This window comes from Sturnira hondurensis, unplaced genomic scaffold, assembly GCF_014824575.4.
Source record: "Sturnira hondurensis isolate 20B ecotype Veracruz unplaced genomic scaffold, ASM1482457v3 Scaffold0007208, whole genome shotgun sequence".
Classification (NCBI taxonomy): Eukaryota; Metazoa; Chordata; class Mammalia; order Chiroptera; family Phyllostomidae; genus Sturnira; species Sturnira hondurensis.
In genome coordinates this window covers 1525294-1552183 of record NW_028079839.1, presented here as the reverse complement: position 1 = coordinate 1552183, position 26890 = coordinate 1525294, and the positions used below count along the sequence as shown (strand labels likewise).

Here is a 26890-nt window from a genome sequence, read left to right as displayed (position 1 = left end):
CCCGCTGAGTCTTACTTGCCTGGGTTGTGTGCGTTTTGCACAGCACGGACTGAAATACTGTGCACAGCCAGGACATGGGAGAAAGGGTTTCGGGACGTTGCAGTTTGGTTTGTTCGTAGCCCTGTGCGGCGGCCGTACGGCCTTTTCTGGAGGAAACTTGGGCACCTGTGTGGCTGTGGCCTGCTTCCCTGTACAGTTATGAGTCCCGAGAACGTCGTTTCAGACCGAGGTTTGGACGGGTCCTTCCTTCAGGAAGCACAGTGGCCCTGGGTTTTGAATATACACACACGCGTGTCCTAATATCCATCACACGAGTGAGGCAGTGTTTGTGGGTTGTGAGCCCTGTGCACATGTGCTGAGCGCTCGTCTGTATTTGGGGGACTAGTGAGGGCCAGTGAAATGCCCCAAGTGCTCTGGTGCGGGTGGCAGCTGGTTCTGTGCTCCCAGGGTTGTTTACCTGATGCCAGCAAATCAGGAGCCTGTGCATAAGCTCTCCAGGGGCCCCGTGGTCTTTTCCTAGGCCCAGACTAGGAAAAGAGTGGTCTTTTTTGACCACTGTTGAGTGGTCTTGCTGCCTGGTCCACTGGGACCTGGGAAGTGCCTGGACAGAAATCGCCCCCTAGTGTTGGGCGGTGGGGGGTGACCAGCTGGGTGGGCCCCAGGCTGGGCTGGTGTTTGGCCTTTCTCTGTGTCCTAGATTCCTCTGCTGAAGGGGTGCAGCCTCTGTGCCCATCATGACCAGGTGGTCTCACTCTGGTCAGATGGGCAGGGCTCTCCTGGTGTGGGTCCGAGGCAGCTGGGGGCTCACGCCTCTGGGAAGGAGTTCTGACTGAGTGTTGGGAGGGGAGCAGAATGGACCGAGAACACACACTCCCTCTGTTCCCCTGGCCGGTGGGCTTGGGCCCTGGTTCCCTGTTTCTCAGTGAGACAGACGCCTTCTGAGGTCTTGTTTGGCTCTGAGGTTTAGTCTTAAGACGTGTTTTCCCAAGAGGAGGAAATACATGTTGGGCTGTGGCCCGTCCTTCGGGTGCAGTGCGGTGCTTTGCTCACACTGGCGTGTGCGGTTTCTCTTCGTGCTCTGCTCTGGGCCCCGCCCCGCCCCGTGAGTAGGTCTCACACACTGACTCATCTGTGCTGCAGGCCCAGCCTCCGCCCTGTTGGACGGCAGTGGTGTGCTTCCTTTTAAATCGGAGACTCCCCCAAACCTTGAGGTATGGGTTCTTGACTTAGTTTGAAGTACAGCAGAACCCCATTTCCCTCGGACTCTGGGTTCTTGGACTTGCCTGGTCACATTAGTGACATGCTGTGAAACACCAAGAGCAGCTGGTTGGGTGCGTCCAAGGTGCCAGCCAGTGTTGCTCAGGGTTCTTGAAGGAGGGGCTAGAGGGGCTACTGAGGGTCAGGTTTGGCGGTCTTTGGCGAGGAAGAGAAGCTGAAGGTAGGGGAGTTTTTCTAGGCTACTCACGGCCTCACTCAAGCCACCCTCACTGGTAGTGCGTGTCAGATCTCCTGGGTCAACATTGGCCTCTGCCCTTGCACCCGTGGAGCTGCCCGCCTGGGCGGTCCGAGCACAGGGGAGCAGTCGGCGCCTTCTCCAGGGCTCTGAGGGAGGGGGCTGAGGTCACAGCGGGGCAGCCAGGATCCCAAGGGCTGATTCCCGGTGCTCTGCACGCGGCCCATCCAACGCAAAGCTGATCACTCTGCTGCACAGCGATGATGCATCGGGACTTGTGGGCTCACCACTCGGTCTTCAAGTCTGGCTGCACTTTTTTTTCTTTTTTCTTTTGTTAATGCTTCTTCCTGCTCCTTCTGCAGTGGAATCTGTGGCCAAGAACTTGGCTGGAGCCAGTTGAGAAGCCCAGCCTGCCGTGGCCTGTGTTGCCCCAGTGGGCCCTGGGGGCGGGGCGGGGACAGGTGCTGAACCTCTCTCCGTTGTGCGGGTGCCCCCGTGCCCATGCTCACAGGTCACAGGAACTCACAGACTTGCACATTGGGATCCCCGAGACAGACTCCCTTCTGTATTAAGTCTAATGTGCATAATGGTGGGTTACGTCACATCTTCAAAGCCCACCACCTAGGCCAGGCAGGCAGAGGCAACTGGAACCTGACTGGTCCTGCGTCTGCGCCGCCAGCTCAGCCCCCTCTGTCCTGGCATGGGAGGCCATGGCACTTTCCTGCGCATTTTCCAGGTTGTCGGACATCTGTTTCAAGAAAATGGATAAATACGGGGAAGCGTGGGGGGGAATTAAAAGAACAAAACAGTCTTCTGATCTGAAAGACATATTTTAAACGTCACCTTTAACCTTAGCATGGAGAAATAGCTTTCTCCACTCCGGGTGTATTTCATGCCTCGTGCATATATGTACATACCAAAAATGGCGTTCACTGCTTAAAGAGTATTTTACAATTTATGTGTAAGATTCGGCCTACTCTGTATTTTCTGTTAGTTTTCCCACTTCACCTGTACGTGCTTTTCCCACGTTGGTGCACGTGTTTGAATTGAGGAAGGATGATCTATTGAGGACAGCACGTGAACCTGTGGGTGTGATGCGATGGCCGTGTGTATGCAGCTGATCAGGAGGGCGGGCTACTCAACTGTTTCCTCTTTATTTGGCATCTTAGATGGTTTCTCCTTTCTATGTCAGTATTGACCACTCATTTCTCCCCAGAGGTAGAATCTTCTGGGGGGGGGGCCTCTCCTCCCTGCACCGTGGGTAGGGGTGTTCAGCCCCTGTGTCCCTATTGACAGAGTGTCAGCACAGAGGTTTTGGGTTGCTGCACTGAGCACCTGGAGGGCCGGGCTCACTGCTGGACCCTGTGCCCTTTGCAAAACAGGGCGTTGATGGGGCACCGGGCGGAGAGGCACTTAGAGAATGCCTCTTCCTCTCCACACCCCCTTCTCTCTGGTAGGGATGACACCCAAGCCAGGGCGCTCTTTCCAGGTGCCCTCCTGGTTCAAGGGGCTGTGTCCTTAGCGCCCGTCTCTCCCTCCGCCCCTTCCTTCGGCGGGTTCTGCGTCATTTCACAGAGCTGCCTGCACCTCGCCTGGTCCTGTCCTCGTTCAGTGGTACTTGGAACCAGGGAAGACCATGGATGAGACGCCTGCAGGTGTCTGACTTACACCTGTTTGTTCGTCACGGGGTCTCCACCTGGGGCCCCTCGAGGGAGGACCCCTTTCACTCCTGTGGTCTTCTCTGAGGGAAGAGGGCAGCTTCCCACAGGCAGGTGGGGACATAGCCAGGCCTCTGGGCTGAGTGTTCGGCTGCTGCTCAGACCAGCTGCTTTTGCTCCTGCAGCCACTGGGCATTGGCGGGGTGGGAGCACGGCTGGAACGCAAAGAATAGTGTCGTCTCGTGTGTGGGCTACTGTTCTCGGAACCTCGTTCTCTTTCCAAACGTGGCCCGTGCCAAGCTTGAGCAGTACCACCCATTTATTGATTTGCTTTCTGTGTTTATTTTCCCTGTTGTTTCCAAGGCTCCTCACCCCCCAAACCTGGCACCCTTGTGTCTTGTTCCTTTCTCCGTGGCTGGAGCATCCCAGCAGCGGCTTAGAGCCCGCTCCACCGCCCTGCTCACCACACCCGTCTGCAACCCTCCTGCCCTCTGCAGGGCACAAAGGTGAAAAGCTGGGAGCCGGAGCAGAGGAGCGGGCGCGCTGGTGGACAACTTGAGGGACAGCACGGAACACGCCTGTTGGGTCTTCCTTAGAAAGGGGTGGCGTTCCGAGTCTTCACTTCCAGTTTTCGCCGGGCTGGCCTTGTAGTTGAAGTCGGGATTTCTAAAATCTTGGCTCTTGGGTCTTTTCACATTCTTAAAACTTAAAACCAGCTGAACACAATTAATATGACAGAACGCCCATAAACGTTCTCCTACAAAAACTGTGTGTACATTTTTCTGCCTGGAGGGTATTATTTTCTTGCTGCAGTCAAAACTCCTGGACCTGGTCAGGGGGCGGTTATAGTGACGTGTTGATTTGACCTCCGGTGTCTGGATGCCAACGTGGGCTGTACGGGACATGGAAAAAATTCGCTTTTAGGGTGGTGGCTTTCCTCCTCCTGAATAAAGGGCAATTGTTCAGGGCAAATGGCTATGGTTTGTTTGTCATTGGGCAGTAGTTGGTGGGACCAAATCCTGGGAGGGGCCGGCCCAGCTGTGGCCCGGTGGGAGTGTCTCAGCTCCCACTATACTGATTGTGTGCTGCCCGGTGTGCAGAGGACCTCAGTTTTTCTTGCGTAACAGCCAGCCCAGAGATTTCTGCCAGTCCCTCCCACCCACACCCCCTGATGAGCCGTAGGAGTGGACTCAGGGGGGTCCAGGTCACCCTCCCATTGAGAGACTTGCTGAGGGAGGCTGGGGCCAGTGAGCACTGGGGGGTGGGGTGCGCCCAGGGAGCTGAGTTCTCTTGCCTCGTTGTGTTGGATTAGGGTCCAGGGTGCTCGCTGTGTCCCGCTGGAATACACCCCTGTGCTGTCGCCGTGGCCTTGAGTTAATAATGCCTGGCATGCTCTGTCTGTGTATGTTTGTCTTTCCAGCCAGGCTGCTGGCTGGCATAGGCAGATCAGTGTTCAGGGGTGGGCATTTGGTTTCTCCGTGAACTTCTGGTTTCCACATCTGCTTGTGGCCTTTCCCCCCTTGCCATCTTTGAACTTGAGACAGTTGGAGGGACCGGCTGTGTATGCATGTTGGGGGAAGGTCCCTAGCACGCATTCTCCTGTCGTAGTCCCATTGCTTAGGGTCCCTGCCTCTCACAGACCAGCATCCAAAACAGTGCCAGGGGGCCAGTGCGTGCAGCAGGAAGGCTGAGTGGGTGGACATGGGGCCTCAGGCTGTCTTAGGGCATCAGCAAGGCCCTCAGGGTGGGGTGAGGTGGGCCTGGCCTGGCCTTCTCTGTAGCTATGGCTCAGGTTTCCCTTCTGTGTGGAGCCTTGAAGCTGTGGCTGGTGGGCATTTCCCGGAGGACCCATGCACCATGTCTTCGTGGGCCTAATGGCGTTGTCTGTGCCAAGGATGTTTGTAAGAGAGGGCTGGGTTTTACGTGGTTCTTGCCCAGCCCCTGTGCCTTTTCTGAGCACAGCCGAGCACAGGACTCTCACCGAGGACACCCCTCCTGGGTTGGGGAAACTGTGTTACCCTGCTCAGTGACCTGGTCGGGACACTGATTCCGAAGACGCATCACTTTTTTCAGGATTTGGGCAGAGAGTGGTGTGGTTCTTAGGAGGATGACCTTGGCCTGAGTTGCGTGCCGGATCTGCTGGTGACGAGCATTTATCGAGTGCTTGCTGTACGCAGGCCTCGGGCTGACCTTCCTTACCTCTCTGAATGGGCCCTGTCACCTGGGACTCTCTCGCCTGTGAGTGCTGTCTCCTCCGTCTCTGACAGCAGAGGCCCAGGCAGCTGTGGCTCCTGCCCGCCCACTGCCGTCTTGGCAGCCCAGCATCGCAGTGCAAGTGCGATTGCCCGAGGGATGACCCTCGGAACCCGGGAGCAGGCTCTAGGTGAACCCGTGCTCTCCTTGGAGCCCAGGCCTCCTCCTCTGCCCATCTGTGCTGCTTGAGGGACAGGGTGATTTTGAATCCACCGGGTCCTGTGGCATTACCCTGGCATTTCTCAAACTGCCCAGCCGGTCCCCGGGGCCACTCTGCTGCGTGCCGTCACCAGGCTCTGCGGAACCAGTGGGTCAGAGATCTCCACCTTCCTGTGCCTCCCGGCTTCTTAAGTACTTCCACCCTCCCAGGCCTAGTGGGCACCTGCTTTGAACATCTTGTCTTCAAAGCCCTTCACTGTCCCCAGGCGCTAAACGAGCACTTGCGTAGCCTTCTGGGGGCTTTCAAATTCCCCTCAGGAAACTCCATGATGTGTCACCTCCTCCGTGAAGCCTTCCACATGGGCAGAGCTGTCTGTTCCCTGTGGAACTAATTTTACTGTGCAGCATCTCAAAGTGAGACTCGGTGCCCACCACCGGGACTGGGTCGAGGTCAACCTTTTCTCCTCAGACCTGTGTTTAAAAATAAGTCACGTTACAGACATTACTGAGTTTTATTTCATATGTGTGTGTAGTAAGTATTCCAAGTGTATCAGGAAGTTTTATACCTATGCATAGTGTCTTTGCATACTTGAAAACCCGTTTGCATCCGTGCTTGCCCACCAACATATGGGTGTTTGCTGCTGAGAGCCTTGGAAGTGGAAGGGAAATGAAAGCCCGTGGATGCCAGGACAGGCCACGCTGCTCGGGGGCGTAAATCCCACTAGGCAATTCATTAAATATTTGATTTCCTACTGCGTTCCGGGCATGCAGAAATGCAGAGATGAAGAAAATGCAACCAGGGCATTGAACCTGGAGAGACCCAGAGCCAGGAAGGGCGGGCAGCAGCCGGGCCTCCACAGGGAGGTGTCAGGAGGAGGCGTGGACAAGCCAGGTTTCAAAGGGCGAGCTGCCACCACCTCAGAGGGGCGGCTCCTTGGCTGCAGTGGGTGCTCAGTCAACATGAAACTACGGTGTCATCAGAGGCTGGGGACCACAGAGAACCCCTGCCTGTCCCATCCTCCTTGGCCCAGAGGAGGCTGGGGTGTCTCTGCCCCCCTTAGCCTGAACTGGAAAATTGGGGGGGGCAGATTTCTTCTGGACCTTGGCTGTACAGTGGCTGTGACAGTAGAGGCCACCCTTCCCAACTACGTCTTCCGGCCCGTCCCTGCCCCTGACAAGGGTCTGAGCGTGAAGAGGAGCAGCTGGTGTCACGGCTCTGAGTGTCCTGCCACTCCACGCTGAGCGGAAGGATGCGGACTGGGCTGGAGGACCTGCGTGGTGCTGCGGCTCCTGTCTGATTTGCTCTGCAGTCTGGGGGACAGACAGTCTCAGGGTTGGATCCCAAGGCTGTTTCGAAAGAGAAGGAACTGTATTAAGAAACTCTAGTTTTCCAGGGTTTGAAGGGTTGGGAAAGTAGAGTGTAGCAGGGGAGCTGGTCACAGTGCATTTAGAAAATAGTAATCAGCCCTCAGAATCCTGGCCGATGGTGAGGAAGGCGTGGCCTAGCCGGTCGGCTCAGCAGTGCGTTCCCATGAGCCACCGCCCTCCTTCTCCACAGACAATGAGGAGGGCCATCTCGCACCCTGGGCACACGTGCCTGGCCATCGAAGGTCCAGTTGCTCCTAGGGGGAAAGCCACAGAAAAGACACTTGGCCCTGTCTGCGGCCCAGGGCTTTGCCTTTCCCTCTTGCCCCCTTGCAGCTCTGGGTGGACAGGAAATGGTCAGATTACGCGAAGGACCCATGCACTTGCTCTTCATCCACGTACAGGAAAATGGATGTGAGTTCTGTTCAATGCATCACCTCTTTTCATATTGCATTTGCCGAGAAAGTGCAATTTTATTGAACATCAGGATTGGATTCTTAACTGAGTAATCAATTTCAGTGGTAAGTTAAAATGCCTGCTATTAATGGACAACTGCAACCGTTAATCAGAGTTACTGTGGATTAACAGTTGTCAGCATTTATGCTAATGGCTCTGAGAATCCTCGGCCTCTCCAACTGCACTGTCTGGTCCCGGGCTGCTCAGGCAGCTGGCGGTGCTGTGTGCTTGCTGGTGCAGGTCGGTTGGGCCCCTCGCTGGCTACCTGGGGGTGTAAAGGGAGCTCGGAGCCGTTTTCATGGCGCTGACACAGTGTCACCTTCTGGGTGGCACACTCGGCTTCAACGTGACAAGAGATGGAGAGGGTTCATTCGTTCCGGTGCTGTCCCGTTTGATTTGATCTGCGTTGTGGCTGAAGACAAATAGTATTTTTAGGGAAACCATTTAATGATCTGTGGCCACTCGGAGTCGGTGGCGTTGGAAAACCGCAGTTAAAGGAGGGCCCGGTGCAAACGACCAAACACCTGCCTTNGAGCCGTTTTCATGGCGCTGACACAGTGTCACCTTCTGGGTGGCACACTCGGCTTCAACGTGACAAGAGATGGAGAGGGTTCATTCGTTCCGGTGCTGTCCCGTTTGATTTGATCTGCGTTGTGGCTGAAGACAAATAGTATTTTTAGGGAAACCATTTAATGATCTGTGGCCACTCGGAGTCAGTGGCGTTGGAAAACCGCAGTTAAGGGAGTGCCCGGTGCAAACGACCAAACACCTGCCTTGGCTCCACTGACCGGGTTCGCTCTGCTTCCAGGGTTCCATCGCCTGAAATGGTTGCGAGCCAGTGAAGCTGGTTTCCCTTGGACAGACGGACAGACAGCCCGTCGTGTGAGTTCCGAGTGTGTACACAGACTTATATCGGTGAGTCGCTGGAAAGTATCTCCAGGTAAAAAGTTCCGATTTCCCAAAAATCCCCTTTGGAATGTGTTTTCAATTAACTGATGACTATGGATTGCCGGCAGCCTCTGGGTGTTTCATGGCGATGTCTAGTATGTATTGACTGCCTTTCAGTTAATTGCATCTGGTATTTTCATTTATCAGAAGTAAAATACATGTAATTAACTCTGAAGCAATATAGTTCGGTGTGGAGTGATGGTTGTTGCTGCCGCTGCCGCCGTAAAGATAAGTCAACGGAAATGGTGCTGTGAGAAACTCGAGTCAGGGTGGGAGCCGAGTTAGGTAGGGCTCCTTGACATACTACAAAGAATACAAATGAGTTAGGGAAACAGGGCCCGCCCGCCCCACCCCCACCCCCCACCTCAAGCCGCTCGAGTGCTGAGGGCGACGTGAATTCAGTGAACCTAGGTTTTGGAGGGGTTGCCAGCCCCAGGATGTCTGGCGCACAGACTGTTTTTTTATGGTGGGGTGGGTCGGGATGTGGGCGGGGGGCAGAGCATCAGTCCTGTCTGCGCCCGTTGGGAGTGTGGTTGAGAACATGCCGACGGAGGGAGTGCAGTCCCTCTGTAGCAGTGGGGAGCGGGGGTTCCGAGTCCCCTTCAACACGCTGGCAGCAGCCAGTTTTCACAAAACCTGGATCTTACTCACAGTCTCAAAGTGGCCACTTCTCAGACATGACTGATTTTTATCGTGCTTTACAAAATGGTTTTCTCCTTGAGCTCACAACATCATTTTACAGCAAGAAAAAAAGAGTGTGCGCAAAAGTCCTCAGTGTCTTTTCTGTCAGACCCTGGGGCTTGCTCCCTGCAGTGTTCAATGGGACGGAGTCTGGTCTAAGGAAAGGTCAGGTTCACCGCTGAGGCCTTAGGCCGGGCTTACCACTGCGCCCTTGGGGGGGGGTGGGCAGCTGAGCCACATCTAGCCTGAACCGTCAGCAGGGTGGGTTGTGGCCCTGAGATGAGGTCTCACTGTCCCTGGGGCCACCGCTGGAGCTGGCTGGCTGCTGGTGGTCACCTCATGTAGGCCTGTGGAGCTGTTGCTTGTGATTTGAGGCATTGGACTGGGACAGTCTCAGAGATCCCCACCTTTGAGGATGTAATGTAATGCAGTAGCCGGGACACTTTCCCAGGGCGGCCTGAGGGCTTGCATGGCCTCTGTAGGTCACACATCAGAGCCGCCTAGGGTGTCTGAGCTGTCCTACAGATCTCAACATTGGAGCCGGCTCGAGACTAGAAATACCCTTGACCGTGTTTTGGGGGAACCCTGGACGTACTTGTGAGTGAGTCGTGGTGGCCCCTCTCAACGCACACATTGAGTCCTGTCTTTGGAGGCCAGCGTTTGCCTCCTCTCTGACTCTGGCCAGTTTCCTTCCTTGGACCCCGTGTGCTGGCGTTGACTAGGCTCTGAGAGCCCTTCCCCGTGGGTCTGGTTTTGGGGGGGGTCAGTTCCAGTTGTGGGTGCTGGGGTGATGGAGAGAAACCCTCCAGGCTCCCACGGGCCCATGGCCGTCAGCTCCGAATCTGAGCTCACCTGTGGGGGCAGGGCTGGGCATTTCGTCCGCATAGCTGACACCGAAGAGCCATGCTCTGTACACATCACAGACACAATGGGCTGGAGAAACTTGCCTTCCTCTCAAGATAATGTGGGCATGGTAGCAGAAGGCTGAAATGACCATTCAAATGGCCCCGATGGCTGAGTGACAGCGTTTCCACTGGACTCGACCTCACACCCGGCCGCTGTGGGAGCTGGTTGAAGCGTGGTCTTGCTCCCTGGGGAGGCTGGCGCGAAAATGCGTCCAGTGCGGGAATGAGGTTATAGCACGCTTCCTGCTGGAGTCCTGGGGCACGGAGGCCCCGCCAGGGAGTGGGCTTGCCGTCACCCCACCCGCCCTGGCCCACACTGACAGGGCGGGCCTCTCGCAGGTCCCCAGGAAGTATGCGTAAACCCTTGGGGCCCCGTCTTATCTGTGGCTCAGCACTGTGTCCAGTACATCATGGACAAGGCCCCATGCAGCCGATATGTGGCCACACTAGGGGCATCTTCGGTTGCAGGGTGAGGAGGGACCCTGTGTGGATGGACAGGTGATGGTGTTTGGTTTTTTTTAAACATGAACAGAGGAGAGAAAGTAGATGAAAAACAAAACCCGAGAAGAGTCACAGCCTTGCAAGGGCAGAGCTGGGAGGTGCCAGAACCTCTTAGATCATGCGGTTGGTGTCTCGGTCATTTTGAGTGTGTCCTCGTTCAACGGTGTCGCACACCTCTTATNCTTGGGGGGGGGTGGGCAGCTGAGCCACATCTAGCCTGAACCGTCAGCAGGGTGGGTTGTGGCCCTGAGATGAGGTCTCACTCTCCCTGGGGCCACCGCTGGAGCTGGCTGGCTGCTGGTGGTCACCTCATGTAGGCCTGTGGAGCTGTTGCTTGTGATTTGAGGCATTGGACTGGGACAGTCTCAGAGATCCCCACCTTTGAGGATGTAATGTAATGCAGTAGCCGGGACACTTTCCCAGGGCGGCCTGAGGGCTTGCATGGCCTCTGTAGGGTCACGCATCAGAGCCGCCTGGGGTGTCTGAGCTGTCCCACAGATCTCAACATTGGAGCCGGCTCGAGACTAGAAATACCCTTGACCGTGTTTTGGGGGAACCGTGGACGTACTTGTGAGTGAGTCGTGGTGGCCCCTCTCAACGCACACATTGAGTCCTGTCTTTGGAGGCCAGCGTTTGCCTCCTCTCTGGCTCTGGCCAGTTTCCTTCCTTGGACCCCGTGTGCTGGCGTTGACTAGGCTCTGAGAGCCCTTCCCCGTGGGTCTGGGTTTGGGGGGGGGTCAGTTCCAGTGTGGGTGCTGGGGTGATGGAGAGAAACCCTCCAGGCTCCCACGGGCCCATGGCCGTCAGCTCCGAATCTGAGCTCACCTGTGCGGGCAGGGCTGGGCATTTCGTCCGCATAGCTGACACCTAAGAGCCATGCTCTGTACACATCACAGACACAATGGGCTGGAGAAACTTGCCTTCCTCTCAAGATAATGTGGGCATGGTAGCAGAAGGCTGAAATGACCATTCAAATGGCCCCGATGGCTGAGTGACAGCGTTTCCACTGGACTCGACCTCACACCCGGCCGCTGTGGGAGCTGGTTGAAGCGTGGTCTTGCTCCCTGGGGAGGCTGGCGCGAAAATGCGTCCAGTGCGGGAATGAGGTTATAGCACGCTTCCTGCTGGAGTCCTGGGGCACGGAGGCCCCGCCAGGGAGTGGGCTTGCCGTCACCCCACCCGCCCTGGCCCACACTGACAGGGCGGGCCTCTCGCAGGTCCCCAGGAAGTATGCGTAAACCCTTGGGGCCCCGTCTTATCTGTGGCTCAGCACTGTGTCCAGTACATCATGGACAAGGCCCCATGCAGCCGATATGTGGCCACACTAGGGGCATCTTCGGTTGCAGGGTGAGGAGGGACCCTGTGTGGATGGACAGGTGATGGTGTTTGGTTTTTTTTAAGCATGAACAGAGGAGAGAAAGTAGATGAAAAACAAAACCCGAGAAGAGTCACAGCCTTGCAAGGGCAGAGCTGGGAGGTGCCAGAACCTCTTAGATCATGCGGTTGGTGTCTCGGTCATTTTGAGTGTGTCCTCGTTCAACGGTGTCGCACACCTCTTATTCTGGACTTGGCAGTTTGGATTGTGATGTCTTGTTGTTTTTTTTTTAATATCTTCAAAACAAAAATTCCCGTTTTCGCCCCCGGAGGAGGTGCACATTGTCATCCTGATGGATACTGACAGGCCACCTTATACCCGCCTCACTCATCTTGTGTGTCCCTACTTGTTGGGACATGGAAACCCAGCTCGCGCCCTGGCTTACTGGCTTCTCCCGGAGCCCGAGTTGGGCCTCCGTGGGTGCGGATGGAGCACTGTGAGCCTTGTACTGTTTTGTTATGACGCATTAGTATTCATCACAGCACCTAGTTACTTTGTAATTTTAACAGAAGTGTCAGGAAAATAAGTGCTTTCTGTTAAATGTCTGCGGATGAGGTGGGAGTCAGAGCTTTGTGCTGTGTGGTGGAGCCAGGGCGGCTGCGGCTCTGGTTCAGCAAAGCCGGGGCTGCCCACCCGGCTGCCCGTGCCCGGAGGAGCGTGCGCCCTGCGCAGCTTTGACGGCTCACGATGGTGAGGCCACGGGGAAAGGCGCCTGGCTTGGGGGCGGGGAGCACCTTGCTGCGATCCACCCTGGTGACCAGGCTGCTGACCATCAAACCGTCGCTGTAGCAGGGTGGCTGAAGTCTTCTCTGCGGTCAACAGGGCCTTCGCCCTGTGTCTGCTGAGATGGGGTTCTTTATGGAAAAGCCAAAGGGACCGTGTCGCTTTACATTAGAAACCACCCACACATCCCTTGGGTGGCCCTGGCTGTTTGGAGGTGCAGTGGCCATGCCGGTCCTACCAGGGGACCTGTGGTCCCGTGCTCAGCCAGAGATTGCCGGCGTGAAAACCACAGACCAGGGGCTGTGGACAGGGCCCTGCGTGTCTAACTCTCTAGTGGAGAAACAGCTTGGAGGCCTTGCAGGGGCCAGGGCAGGATGGGCAGTTGGGGGCGGTTCTTGTGCCAGCTACACTGAGCAGGCAGGAGGGCCCAGCTGGAGCCCTGGGTTCTTGGTTCTTGTTTGAATTTTACTCCTGAGCCACAGCAGATTCGAGGTCCTGTGGGAGCCATTCCCTAGCAGGTGGTGATGGAGGCCCACCCTCGCCTCCTAGCCAGGACCATAGAGAGCTTGCCCACCCAGCCTCTTGCTCTGTTCTTGGGGTGTGCCCTGTCCCACCACAGGGGGTTGAGCCCCCACCCCCCACTGACTGGCTCCCCCTTATGAGGTGCTTCCTGCTCTGTTGGCCTGGTCCCCCGACTCACCCTTCGGGACTGCTGATTCTACTCAGACTGCATTCTCCAGCCAGGGAGGCACAAAACCAACCAGAGGGTCTTGGTTCTTACCCTGCCACCCCTGTGTCTGGAGTGAGCAGGCCTGCCTGGGTGTCCTGTGGTCCCAGCCAGGCTGGCTCTCTGCTGAGTTGTGCTCCCCAGAGGTACCTGCTTGGGAGGAATGTGGCCCATGGCCCTCTGACCCCGTGGGTGGGACAGATGTCATTATTGGTTGCCCCGTCGAGGTGCGATGCCAGGAAACATAGGTGTGAGATCCACCTGTTTTCCATGGTTTTTGTGATGGCGCTGGTGGGACCCCCTTTATTCATGAAGGAGGTGGTGCTCAGACCCACCTGCCAGCACCTGGGGCTTGGACACCAAGGGGCAGCCCAGACTCAGGTTGCCCTCCCCGCCCCCACTGAGTGCTGCAGTGTGGCTCAGTCTGTCAGTGCCTCAGGATCCCTGTATGGTCTGGGAGGGCTCCTGGGAAGTGTGTGTGAGTGCATGGCAGAGTCAGTCCCAGCCCCGCACACAGTAGGGCTTGGCCATGGTCTGCTGGTCCCAGGAGGTGCAGCCTGGGTGCCAGGCTCCTGTGTGCAGAGAGAGCCCCTCGCAGGCCAGCCCAGTGGGGACCTGGACATGCCCTCTGGAGGTCTCTGTCCCCTGCCCCTGTCTCCCCAATGGTCAGAAGCAGCAGCCAACGACAGGGTACAGCCAGAGGTGAAGGTCAGTGGCATGACAGTCATCGTCTCCGAGGCTGGGAGCACGTGTGTGTTCCAGGAGGGGGGACGGGGCAGGGTGGCCTCGTGTGGCCCGGTCACATTTGCTGCTGGACGTGCTGTTTTCTGTTCCCCGTGAGCCCCAGACAGGACGGGGCAGTTGTGGGGGTGGGCAGGAAATGGGCTTTCTGGCGTGAGAACGCTGGGTCTCCAATCATGTGTGATTAATGAGAGAGGAAAGGTCATTTCTGTGTGTGTGTAAATATTTCTGTTTAGTGCTCGTGTGTCGCCGCCGCCACCATCACTGCTCCTGGAATGCATCGGCGCAGCAGCGTGTTCGGTTGAGGGGCCTCGGTTCCCGGCTCAGTTTGTACTTCTGTCGCCTCCGTCGCCACAGAGGGGCACACGCCTCCTCTAGGGGGGAGGGCTGCCTCCTCAGCAATAGATGCTAAAGAAACCCAGCGAACCGAGGTTCTCGAACTTGATTTGTTCTGGAAAACCGTTCCAGAAGCAATTTGTGGAGAAAACCGAATCCCTTTGTCTGTTGCCTGAGAGACACGTGACTCATCATAGAAGCATCAGCCTGAAAGGGCTGTCACGTCGAGAATCGAGACCCAAAGTTCTGTTACATGAACAGCTTGGTCAAGAACCCAGCCATTTGAGCTGAGTTTGACTGCGCTTCACAGCTCAGGAAGCCACCGCCTCGTGGCACGGCTGGAACCTGGCCCTTCCGGGAGTCTGTCACCTCTGATGTCAGGATCCCGGTGTGATGCCTTTTCTCAGGCGAGGCTGACAGCTCTCTTGTCCCTGGTAGGAGTGCGTCCCCAGGCCTGTTGCCTGTAGGTTCCTCCTTACCAGGCGCCCACTGAACCCGTGGGCTTTATTTATTGGTTGGCTCATTTATCCTCGGCAAACTTGGCAACTCCCACCTGGCCCCCGTGCCGTTAAAAATAAAGTCTTCTTGGTTAACTGAATGCTGCGGAAATTCATTCTTTCCACGTGGCAATTAAGACAGTTCCCCTAGATTTGCACCAGTAAAGGGTAAGTAGGAGGTTTTAAAGGAGAATGCTGCGTAATTCGCCGGGCATCATGGAGGCGCACGGGTGGCCCGAGAGAACATTGGCCCACGTGGGCCCCTGTGTGCACAGGTAAAAGGGACGTTTTCCTGCACTCACCCCGTGAGGCAGCCCGAGCAGTGACATTTATACATATTTCATTGCGTGGGTTTCTTCAGGCTCGGGGAGGGGACAAATCAATTTCCCAGCAGGATAGTGTCTGAAGGGAACAGTGGCGACCTGTGGGGTGGGCGCGGAAGCTGTTGCAGTTAGGTACACATGGCAGAGAAGAGAACGGTACAAGGTGCGGGGGTGAAGAGCCCGAACCAGGGAGGAACCGCAGCAGTTCGAGCCTGTGATTACGGCGCTGAATTTCCATTGCTTCATAAATCCATTCTGACTAACAATGGCATCCCCCCTCCCCCACCAATTGCTGTCTTTCTCCAGGCTCCCAGTTCCAAAGTCCCCGTGAGCTTCCAGCCTCTCGGCTCTGTTGGGAGTGGGCCCTGGTTTACTGGAGGGTGTGGCGCTGTCACTTAGTGTAGAGATTTGCAGAAAACATGGTAGAGATGTCTGGTTGCTGTGCCCTGCGACTGGACCCCTTCTGTGGTCACCCGCCGGTCAGCTGTGCGTCCTTGAACTGAAAGGAGCCCCTTGTGGGCCCGGCAAGGTGTAACCTGTGGCTCCTTGGAAAATTCAGCTGAAGCTGTGCATGGGGCTGGCGGTGGGGGAGGGTACTTTCTCTGCTCAGGATCCCAGGGCCCCCAGAGCGGGCCTCGCCCCTGTCTAGGGGGAGCGTGGAGCGTGGACTGGGCAGTGCAGGTTTGCTGGAATGCCCCTCATTTACTGCAGCCTGGGGGTGCATGTCTGCTTCCACAGTTCAGAGCACGCAGAGACAGGACGGCACAGGGCAGCGCTGTACGAGGTCCGTGTCCTGGGAGAGCTGGATCACACCGCCCTTGGCCTCACCTGCATCTCTTAATCAGTGTCCGCAATCTACCGATTTACAGGGAGGGCTCTGCTGGGAGCCCTCGGTCACCCATGACACAGGCTCCGGGCTGTCAGTCTGTCGATGACGCTGAGCTTTCTGACACTTTCGGGTGAAAGTGAGGTAAAGGTGTATTACGGGGTACTGCTCTATTAACATAGAATCTTCCAGAGTGATTTCTGAGAGCTCCGGAGGCAGCAGCTGTGTCCATTGCACTCCTTGTCTCCATGGCTTTCTGTTGGAGACCCACACAGTAGGGACGCCACGAGCTGAGGTAAGACCAGGACAGCGGAGGCACCTGCACCCGTCCCAGCATCTGCCCAGAAGGCAGAGCTGAGGACAGTGGCTGGAGTGTTTTCTGCAGACCGCCTGAGAAACTACCTGTTGGGGGGAGGTGTGCGTGTCCTGAAATGCTGATTTCTGTTCTGAGCTCTCTGTGGCCAGAGCCCTAAGCACACCTCCATCTCCCCCACCTGCAGGCGGGACTGGGAATCTGAACTCTGTGGGGCTTGGGGACCTAGCTGTGTTCTCCTGTCACCTGGGGGTGTTGTGGCTGTGGGGTGCTGGGGTCCAGCTGCCTGGACTGCCTCAGAACAGGGATTGTGAGGGCTGCAGGGAGGGCTCCTAAGTCTCATTGCCCCAGGTGCTTGGTACTGAAGGACCCTACGGGGACCCAGGGTGGTGGCCACCTCCTTGCCGACCTTCACAGGCTTGGAACCTGGCATTTCCGGCATGTGACTGATAGTCCCAGTCCCACATTTATTAAAAACCTTAACTTTGAGAGCACTGAACTCTTGGCTTTTCCTCATTCCCCTGAAGCTCAGTGCTGCTTCCTAGCTAGAGCAGAGAACCCCAGCCTACCCCAGACCCCGCTGGGGCTTTGCCTTCCTAGAGGAAGGAGGGCGGGTCAGTGTTGGCTCACCTGCTCTGACCTCCCTCAGACCGAAACGGCAGTGCCCTGGAGCCCTGCTCAGAGCCAAGAAGCTTCCTGCTTGGGAGTTTAAGCAGCAGGTCAACCTGGCATTCAGCTTGCTTCCTCCCTCAGGGACCATGTCATCGTCACGGTTGTTCCCCCAGCACACCAGTGGCTTTGAGTTTGCACTGGGGAGGGAAGGGCTTGACCCTGGCTTGGTCCTTGCACTTGGGGGATGGGTGGGGCCTGGGTCCTGGCTGCAGGGCCAGAAATGCCTGCAGTGTGACCTTGCCCCCCCCCCCCATGGCATTGACCTTGGGCAAACGAAGGCTCTGTGCATATACTGCCTCAGGTGCCCCCTGAGAAGTGGGGGTGAATCATGGCGCTTCATCTTAGGTGTGTGGGCTCAGGGAACTCTCACTGAGGAAGCCGAGCCAGTACTTGGTCCCTGTGAGGGCCCAACAGGGGATAGGGGGTGGTCTGGGTCATTGTCATGTCACCGTGAGCAACCACAGTGACTGAAGTGACCACACACTTCGAGGGGGCACCAAGTGCAGCCTGTGTCTGCAAGGAAGCGCCTGGAGGCCACGTTACAGGGACCTTTATACACAAGGTGACTGTGACTCTAGGCTTCCTCACTCATGACAGACAATTCTGTCCTGTTTTCCTCCTGAGACTTGGAGGGTGGGGTGTAACCCCCTTTCACATCAGCCTGGGGATGCCGTTTCTTCATCGAGGGATGAAAGGTTTGGGGTTCCCTGAAGCCCTTCTGCAAGGAGGCCCAGCGGGCTCCCATGTACTGTGGCCCCGGGTCCCTTGGGACTGAAGACGGGCAGTGTGTCACATCCCTGGGTGGGGTGGGGACCCAGTGTGCTGGCCACCTCCTTGCCTGCCTTCACACACTGCACTTGAGCTCTGGCCTGTTCGCTGAGAGGGGGCTGGTCCCGCTGTGCCAGGCGGCCCAAACGCCTGTGTGACGATATGCCTCCTCCCCTGGGAGAGGGCCCCGTGCTCCAGTCTGGAGTTTGCTTGGACACTGAGTGTGACTGGGGGCCTGGGGCGAGGCCGGCGCTGCCCCATCCTCCCCGGCGGTGGCCCAGCCATCCATCCGGAGTGAGGCCCCCCGAGCACACAGGCTTTGTCCCGAGAGCTGCGCTGGGAGAGCCCCGTTCGCTCGGCCACTTCACACGAAAGGCTGTTAGATTCAGGTCACCGGGTTTGGACTCCTGTATCTTACAGCAGAGTCTAAAGATGCAGATTTGTAGCAGCCAATGGCAATGCATCAGACTGCTTGAATTTCACACTGAATAATGGCTGGGATTATCGGAGCCTGGGGCTTCTGAGATCCTGGGATCGCTGTAATCTTTTCTCAAGATTCAATTGATAGCGTGATGTAGTGTTGCATTGCTTTTATTAACAGTCCTGGCCAAAAAAGAAACACACCTATTAGGAGAGAAGATTTCAGTAAAAATAGTAGTAATAACAAGACAATTTGGAATGTGTAATGTATTCAGTAAATTTCAGAATGCTGCATCTCATTTAAAATGCAATGTTGTGTCCCTGGATATTGAATTCAATACCTCAGTGCCCTAGGGCTTCCTCTTTTCTACATTAAAAATGACCTATTTAAATGCAGATTTTGATTTGCAATCTAGGAAGAGAATTCAGGAAGTGTGGGAAGACGGACAAGTCTGCATCCATTAAGTCCATTTTGCCTTCCTGTTATTCTTGCTCTCACTTGGACTGTCTGCTCCAGCCCCAAAGGGTGACTTTTAAATGCACAGGGAAGGATAGTGCACAGACTGGCAAAGGACTACGATGTCCTTGACCTTTGTCTGTCTTAGAACCCTCCTCCAGATGCCTCCCGCAACAGCCAAGTCGGGACACCAAAGACCCCACCGAGCTGAGAATCTCTCCTTTGAGACTGGCGGCTGGCACAGGAGGGAAGCACACGTCCTAAGACTTTGTTAATGTATACACGTGTGTGGTATTTAAACTTTTGTAGTTGTAGAATTGTTCGCCATGGATTTGGGGGAGGGTGTTTATTTCCCCGAGTTCCAGTCTTCTGTGGCTTTTCCGCATGCGTCCGGCGTCCTTACGTGGGAAACCAGCGCAGCAGCCACGCTGCTGGGCACGAATTGGCGGGGAGGCGCCGGGCGTCCCTTCCCAGCACGGAAGTGGCTGTTTGATGTTGAGCGTCAGTTACCAAAGGAATGGATTTACAGCTTTTGACATTTTGCTCTTAGAATTAATTAGGTGGCTAATCAGGATAAATACCATTTTCTTCTGCTGTTGTCTCCATTTAATAGACCCTCCCCTGCACATGCACTTGTCAGTTTCAAACTGAGCCTTGTGTTTTAGCTTTTATGATCTGTCAAGAGAGAATGGAAGTAAACCCTTTATGACATGCTAATTGATCTGTTTGGGAATTTTTAGGTATAGACGGCATCAGTGCTTGCCAGCATCCCAGCTAATGGCTTCAGATCTTCGACAGATGAGATTTTCACAGTGGGTGTGTGACCTTGCAGAGACATCCTGTGTCGTCCCAGGGGAGTGGGGCCCAGGGCGGAGCCTGCTGGGTGGACACCTCTGGCCGGGGTGGGCTGGGATTGACCTTGATTCTTGAGTGTTCCTCAGAATCCTTTTGTTGCCTTTGCTGATGCCACAGTTCCTGGTGCCTGGGCCCCTGTGTGCTTCCCCTTAGGCAGTATTGTGGGCCACTCAGGAGTTCGTTTTTCCAGGAAATCCTGTCTTCCTGGGGAGCAGAAGGGGCTGCCCCTGTAAGTGCTGGCTCCTGGAGAAGAGGGGTCCTCAGCACTGGGTGAGAGAGGCTTCAGACTGATCGGAGAGAGTGAGCCTGGGTGGGCGGGCACTGGGTCACAGGCCGGATTTCCCTGGCTGTGGGGGCAGAGTCAGAAGCAACTGGGTTCTTGTTCTTTGATTTGGAGGCCAGACTGGCTCTGCAGTTGAGGGGATGGGATGTCCTTACTTACTCTGATTTCAATGGTCAGTGGAGGCTGATTGACTTGCCCTGGCACTTGACAGGATCAGGATGGGACTGAAACCGGAGTCTGGATTGGAACCACATACCCAGAATGCTCTGCTCCATCACCATCTACCCAGACAGTGCCACTGCTGTCCGTTCAGAGGTTTGCTGCTGAACGTACCCCATCAGCTGTTGACTGGTGGACGTTCTGTGGTCTCTCATTGTAGACTCCCGAGTGTGTTTACAAACAGCCTCAAAGAAGAGGCTTCCTCATCTCAGCTGAGGTGTGCGTGGGGGCTGGGAGCTCCCCGCTGCACAGACCTTGCGCCCACCCCCCACCCCCGGACTTACAGTAGCCAGTGCCCCGGGCTGGACTAGGACGGGGGAAGCAGCTCAGACCCCGAGGCCCTGCAGGTTTGTCTCTCTCTGCTCCACAGAAGCAGTTCCCCCTCCTGGCTCACTGGCACTGTGAGGCGTGGCTGGGATGGGGGCAGGTAGGGATGAGAATGAATAGCAGGGTCTGCTTGCCCCCCTCCTTGGGAGCCTGGTTCACACACTCCCCGGGTCCTGGCCTTCTGTAGGCTTTGGAGCACAACTCCCCAACTCAGTGACTATTGGGTCAGCCCAAAAGTCTGGTACTGTTTCTCCCCGCAAGGTGGCTCTGTTAACTCCTAACTGTTATTAACTTCATTTGAAACAATTTTGTTAGATTATATTCTGGCAGCTGTCATACCAGTGTGCATTAAAAAAAGTATCGACATTGGTGAAATTTTCTGTAGCCATTTTAATATTGAAGATTGAAGAAAATGAGCAACATTTTCAGCATATTATGCTTTATTATTTAAAGAAAGGTAAAAACGTAACTGAAACGCATGAAAAGATTTGTGCTATGTGTGGAGAAGGTGCTGTGACAGATAGAACGTGTCAGAAGCGGTTTTCGAAGTTTGTGCTGGAGATTTCTCTCTGGACGGTGCTCCATGGTCAGATAACAACCAGTTGAAGCTTTTAGTGATCCAATCAAGACATCAATTGAGAGATCAGTCAATGTCCTACCATGTGGGAGACAGCCGACATTCTCAAAATATCCAAATCAATGAAGTGACTGGTGAACATGAAAACCACGTCTTTTATTTTATGGAAAGAAACACATGGGCTTGTTCACCAGCCCGGTATTGAGCCTCGTCCCACACACTGCTCGGTGCTGCGTGTGCTGTGACCACCAGTGGTGGTGTGCACACGTGTCAGAGACATCAGCACACCTGAGCATAGGCCGTCGGTTCTGCAGCGGCCTGCCCACGCTGCACATACCGCGCCCGTGCCCGCCATGGCCCCAGTGCTATGCGGTGTTAGTGTGTGCGATGCGGGTGTGGTTATCGCCTGCTGCCAACGTGTCACGGTTGCGGCCTCTCTTCCCTTCTGTTTGCACCTGTAGGCCCTTCGGCAAAGGAACTCACTACAGAGCACCCGTGCTTATGTTGCCAGCACCCCTGACCTATTCCTCTGTGGCTGACCTTGCACAGCGGGCACACTTAGATGCACACGCATGCACCCGATAATACCTATGTGCATGCTCAGGCACACACACCCACACACTCAGGTGCACGTCAGGGTGCAGGGGGCCACCCATGGGGCACCTGCAGCTGGACTGGGTGAGGGTTCCTTGGACCCCCACCCTCATCTGGGTGCAGCTGCATTGCCAGCTCCCACAGGCAAGAACTGAGGCCTCAAAGTCACTCGTCTTCCCGGTGGCCTGAGGGAGGCATTTACAAGTGCAGGTGGGGGCACTTGCCCTGTGTGGCCTTTTCCCCCTCCTCCCCGGTGGATGTGGGAGCAGCTGGATTGGAGACCAGTAGATTTTGTGAGTGGATTTAAAAGGGTAACAAGAGGGCCTGGCGTGCACGCTGCCTTCACCATGCACACTCAGCAAGCGTGGCTCCTGTGACTTTATTATGCCGACATTAATATTGGGGGCACACAGTCTGGAGTCAGCAGGTTCATACACTACTATCTCATTAAAATTTAAGGCAAAAGCTGAAGAAATTAATTGGAGGCGTGTAATAGTTCAGAATGTGAGTCGGCTTATGGTAATATAAATTATATGGAGAGAGGACAGTTTTATGTACTGAGAGGGAAAACCGGTTTACTATAATGAGAAGAGATAGAAGTGTGCGGCTACTTTGTCGTTGCAGAGGCACTCGGCAGTGTTTGGGCTTGGTTGATGAATGGACTTAATTCGCTCCTGCAGCTCCAGTAATTCACGGAGGGCCGTTTAACGACGTCTAGATAAAAACCGGGCTGAAGCGCTAATTCCTCTGAAGAAACCGGGGCCCTCTCGTGTGTCAGGCAGTGCACACACCCGGTTAAACTGCTGCTCACTGTCGCGACACAAGTCTCTGGGAGGCGTTCCGTCCTGCCCAGAGTCCCTGCTTCTCACCTGAGTCAGAGTACCTTTCTCTTCTTTTCTGAAGCTTCACGTGCAGGGGTCACCTTAGGTGAGAATTGATCGGCACAGCCGTGGGGCTCAGCCCTCATCCTCTCGGCCGTGGCTCTTCCCCTTGGCTTCACGTGGCCGTGGGCGCAGGCGGCGAGGAGGGCGAGTCCGTCGGTGCGAGGTTCCCGAGGCTTTGCTGTCAAATCATGGAGGAATGATGCGATCATCGTGTTATTTTATTTTGCTTTTTTCTTCCCATTGCACCTTTTCATGGTGCGGAGCCTGTTTTTCTCCTAGAGCAGATTCAACACTGAGTCCTGTGCCTTCTCTGTAACCTATTCTCAGGAGGAGCAGGAAATGTTAGTTACAGTAACAAAAAGTTAACTAATAATGTGGCTTTGTAATTAAGGAATATCCCAATTTCATTCCCACGTTTTTTTTGTTACTAGGATAACTATGCAAACTTTGTTTTTTAAACAAAGGGCACAAACGCCAAACCCACACATATTCAAGGGGGGTACACACACACACACACACGCACACACACACACGCGCGCCCGTTCTCCATTACCCTGCTTTGCCTCTGAGAGTGCCGTTCAGAGGGCGTCCCAGTGTTAGGGCGTCCCAGTGGACACAGGGCCAGGCTTCCTGACCCTCACCAGTTGCTCCCACCCCGTTAGTGATTACCGGCTCGGGGGAGATCATGTCCTGACAGTGGGCTGGTGGATGCCGGTTACTGGTTTTTAGGATCTTGTCTGTCGGACTTGGCTTCCTGGGACCCTTGACATCCTCTCTGGCTCTGTCCATTAGGTCCTTCCAACAGGCAGCTCTCTGGAATTTTCCTGAGGTCCGTTTGTGGACATGCATCCTCCTTGTGCTCCCAGAGCAGCTGGTGGCCCGGATGTGAAATGTAACTTAAACTTGGAGGGTGTTGAGAGACCCACTGCATGCACCAAGACTGCCTCCTCCAGGTGTGGGGTCCCCAGCTCCTGCTTCAGCCGCACTGGCTCCGGGTCTCACCTTCAAACGAGCGTGTTCAGGATGCCTCGCCCTGCACACCGTGGCCACCTGCGTCTTCCTGTGGCAAGAGCTCACTCCTGTCCCTGTGTGCTCAGCTTCCCTGAGGCACTTCCAATGGAGACAAAGAATGGAGCCAACTCCATTCTTTGTCTCCATTGTCCCTGCCCTCGGTGATGTTACCTAGGTCCTACACCGTGGAAGGTGGCTTACTCCCATGGTTTGCCTGTAGTCACCCTGGCTGCGCCTGAGCATTGCTGTCCTTTGGGACTTCAGGTCTTCCCTTTCGGGTTCCTTTAAGGGGGAGTCTCTGAACTTTGTGTCAAACAACAATGCATCGTTGGCATTTTGGGCCAGATTGTTGCTTGTCCTATGCCCTGTGCGTCATAGGACATTTTGCAGGACCCCTGGACTCTGCCCCCCCACTGGACGCCGGTAGCACCCTCCCGCCCCTGTGTGACGACCCAGAATTTCACCAGTGTGCCTTGGGTGCAAAGCGACCCCACTTAATACACACCAGCTTGTTGAAAGGGTGATGCCTCCTTCGTGCATGTTGTCATTGCGGGGTGACTGCCATCCACCAGCTCTGCACACCCCCCACCCCCCAGAGACAGGTGGCCCCACCCGTGCCAGCTTTTGCTGGCTCCCTCCTCCTTGTGGGCTGAGCCAGCACCAGGCCTCACCCCCTTTAGACTCACCGGGTGGTCAGGACAGGACATCTGACGGACATGTTTCTTTTTCCCTCATCACGGCCGCACGGGCGCCCCCCGGCTCCATCCAACACACCTGATCGGCACCAGGCACAGCTCCAAGCCTGCTTTTCCCCCGTTTCTTTAACTCTTAATTGAAACCATTTAGTTACCACCCCTGCTGCGGGGAATCTGGGGACAATTAGGGAAGTCCCATCTGTCCTTTGAACCGCATTCTATTGCTTTTCTGCGCACTCTCTCGAGAAGATGGCAGGTCCTGACGGCACTGTCTCCACTCCCTGCTGGCTGCTGCTGTCTCACTTGAACGACTTACGGCAACACTTTAATTCAATTATTTTCTGCAGCAAGGGCTATGAGATGATTCGTTTGGAAGCAGACGCCCGGGTTTTCCAGGGCAAAGCAGTGGCCCCGCGGAGGCTGTGGGTGGATTTGGAAGTCTTTGCCCAGGGTGTGGGGTGCTGTCCACACTGACCCCAAGCTGCCTGGCAGTGCCCTCCTTGCCATTTGAAAACATAGATTGGAAATGGCAGGTGCCATGGGCTCTGCCAGCCTCCCCCAGGGCGAGGAATTATCTGTCCAGAAATATTAGGTCAGTGAGCTCCTACCCAGCTGTGCCAGAGAGGGGGGCGGGGCCAGGAAGGCCTCAGGGGCGAGCTCAGGACTCGGCTTTGGTGTTTGACTTGGGATTGAACAGTGCTGGGATTGGAGGCGTGTTGTACAGTCCTCATAACTGGTCTGCTCTCTAATGCGGAAAGTCCACCCGATACAAGGCCCGCTGCGCACTGCTGGTCCCATCAACGGGCTGGTGGGTCTGCTGTTGTTGGGGCGGGCAGCGGTCAGGGAGGGTGGGCAGCCTTCTGGGCGGGCTCTGTCACTGAGCCTCTTCTCTGCTTTCCCTGTGCCCCGGGGTCCCTGTGCAGGGGCCCACCCTTGGGTCTCTGGACACCGTGAAACTCGTCCTCCCAAAACGTGAGGGCAGTTGTCACCCACTGAGAGGAGCGTGGGTCACATGGTGTCTTTGCTTGTCAGCTCCGTCAGCTGCGATGCCGGGGCAGAGGAGGCAGGAGCAGGGACACTGTGGAGAGAGCTCCGCTGGCTCTGCTGGGTGTCCCTGGGCACCCTTCCTGAGCTGCCCGGAGGGCCGGACTGGCCACTGCTTGCGATCCCCCAAACTGGGCCCCTCTGCAGGGTGGGCCGTGTCTCCACGTCACAGTGCTGCCCTTTGGGGAACATCTCACTGAGTGTCATTCTAGCGTCTAAAGACACGCCCAGCAGCCCGCCTCCTACACCTAAGCCAATGCCCAGATCTGACGCTCGGTGCTGCTGGAGAAGGCGGCCTGTCCTGCGGCTGGTCACCTGCACTGGGGCTGGCGCTGCGTCTGCTCTACTCAAGACTTCGGGACTGAACCCAGTAGGACAAGGCTGTCCTGTGCATGTGGGGTGTGTGTGTGTGTGTTGCACACACATGTGTGTGCCCGGGTGTGGCACTGGAATCATCAGTTCGGGGTCAGCCTTCCAAAAGCACATGCATGCCCTTTGACCTAGTCATCTTCTTCGCCTCCTGGTGACAGAAGGGCCTGACTGCCCCAGGTGGTCCGTCGCGGTGTCATTTGATGGCACAGAGCGCACGGCTTTTACAACGGCACCTTCGCAGTGTGGAGTAGGCAAGTCAAAGGCCTGCCCCGGGGTGGACAGACTCCACAGTGAGAATGTGCCTTTGGGAACGGAGAGCACAGCGGACACTCCTGGGAGAACCTGCCGCCGAGCAGTCCACAGCGGCCGTCTTCGTCAGGAGACTTCGGGGGGAGGCGGTTCTCTCACGCCGGTGCCTTGTTGTTCTGTAGCGAGCCTGTGTTGGTTTTTAAAACACAGGGAAACGATTCCTGGTCGTCTCCGTGTTTCCCACAGGATTGTGTGCTTATGGGGTGGGGGGTAAGCAGCACAGTGAAGAGGCTGAAGGCACAGCTAACCCTCTTTTCCTCCCTAACAAGACCTCGGTGGTGGGTGCCCACACCCTGCCATTCGTGTCCCCTCCTCCTGCAGCGATGGTGCAAGTCAGGGGCGCGCTTCCCCCCCGCCCCCTTGGGAGTGTGATGGGGCAGACACAGGGTTTCCCCCGCTGGGTTTGAGTGCTTACCGTGTTTCAGTGTTTTGTGCGTTGTGTGTGGGTTTTCCCAGTTGTCTCATTTTTGTCTTTTTTTTTTTTCTTTTGGCAGAACAGTGTATGAGTGTCCAGCTGCCACTTGGTAGCCACGTGACCCTAGGGAAAATGGCTTGGTTTCGCCTTAAAAAGAGGTGGGCTCGTGGGTGCTCAGGATCGATGTTTGCCCACTGGGGAGACCATTGCACTGGCCAGCGCCTGGAGACCTGGTGATCCCAGGGCCACCTCACCACCTTTGGTGGCAGCATTCCCTCGTCCCCAGTCTTTTGTCCACTGCCAGGCTGCACCTTCTCCATGTCTGTGATCGGGTGTGCACACTTGTGGTGCTCTAAGCAGATCATTCCGTCCACAATCCATATTCCGCCTCAATACATCAGCAAAATCCTACGCCTCTCTCAGTGCCTTTCACAGATTCCGTGTTTAAAGGAAGATCTCGTCTTATCTTTGCTGCCGCTGTCCCTGCCGGCAGGTGTCTTCTCTCTGTAGCAAGCCTGGTTTGGGGCAGGGACTGCTGCATCAGAGCCAACCAGGACCCGGTCACTAAGGAGGCTGCCAGGCCGCAGGTCCCAGCAGCGGGGCGAGGACGAAAGGAGTGTTGACTGGTGGGGGCCTGGGAAAGCTGAGCCAGCAGCAGCCAAGATGAGCATCCCCACAACTGAACCCTGTCCATTACAGGGTTCCTCCGAGCAGCCGGGTTGTAAGTAGCAGTATCCTCTTGAGAAGA

General features: G+C 55.9%; 1 protein-coding gene across 4 annotated transcripts in view; it reads left to right on the top strand.

Moving 5' to 3' along the window:
* Positions 1-26890, top strand: part of CTBP2 (C-terminal binding protein 2) — a 122096-nt gene that overhangs the window by 35217 nt on the left and 59989 nt on the right. For 2 of the 4 annotated variants that reach the window (XM_037051162.1, XM_037051159.1), the window contains exon 3: positions 8153-8259. The exons of 1 other annotated variant lie outside the window; for it this stretch is intronic. The gene's annotated coding sequence lies outside the window, so the exon portion shown is untranslated. Of the gene's footprint in view, positions 1-8152; positions 8285-26890 lie in introns of all 4 variants that reach the window. One more of the 4 variants, XM_037051160.1, reaches the window with a different exon arrangement.